This window comes from Plasmodium reichenowi, chromosome 2, assembly GCF_001601855.1.
Source record: "Plasmodium reichenowi strain SY57 chromosome 2, whole genome shotgun sequence".
NCBI classification, from domain to species: domain Eukaryota; phylum Apicomplexa; class Aconoidasida; order Haemosporida; family Plasmodiidae; genus Plasmodium; species Plasmodium reichenowi.
The window spans coordinates 256,138-257,259 of record NC_033647.1 but is presented as its reverse complement, the minus strand read 5'-3'; positions in this window follow the sequence as shown (position 1 = coordinate 257,259).

Genomic DNA, 1,122 nt, shown 5'->3' with positions numbered 1-1,122 from the left:
TTTTTTTTTTTTTTTTTTATTAAAAAATATTAATAATTTAGTAAAAAAAAAAAAAAAAATTGTTAAAAAAAAAAAAAAAAAAAAAAAAAAAAAAAAAAAAAAAAAAAAAAAAATTTTTACCCTAATTTTAAGATTTTTTTTTTTTTTTTTTTTTTTTTTTTTTTTTTTTTTGTCAATTATTGATATATAAATATATACTTATATATATATGCATATGTATTTATGAGAGTGCTAAATATAAATATATATACATATATATATTATATATTTGAATATTTCAGTATATTTATGAGATGATGGTTTTTATTAAAAACTATATTTGAACATTATATAAATATTATAAATTCGTATAATTTTGTTATATGTTTATATCTCATTAAAAAAAAAAAAAAAAGGAAGCTATAAAATATAATATGGTAAAGTCACATTATGGTTGATATAAATCATTTCATTTGTTCTTTTTTTTGATTTTTTAAAAATGTGTATATATTTTATATTAATAATTTTAAAAATTACAATTATATATTTGATTGAGAATTCATTATAAGTTTTTTTCACGTGTAACTTTATTTTGTTAAGTATTTTATTTCCCTTTATTCCCCCATAATGTGTGTATATATTTCTTTAATTAATTTGTTTATTATATTATTTATTTATTTTTTTACTACCTTATCGATTCGAATTTTTTTATAACACATATATTATATTTTATTAACATAAATTTTGTCATAAAGGAAAATTAAAATATTACATATATATATATATATATATATGTTATAATTATTTTAGAACTATAATATCGTATAATAATATCAATATAATATATTTTTTTTTTTTTCAAGGAATTTGTGAAAAAAGGAAAAATTCCATATAATATATAAAAATATAATGCATATGTAATTATATGTATACACATAAAAATAATTATGTATATATAATTATACGAATATTTAATTTTTTTGAAGATCAAATATAATTTTAAAAGAATAAAACTTTTTTCTTTTCTTCTTTTAAAAAAAAGAAAATATGCACTCTTATATAATCTTTAATTCTTTAATATTTCTATCATTCAGAACTTTTTTTTTTCTTTAGATGTCTTAAACTTAATTTCCCTTTCATTTT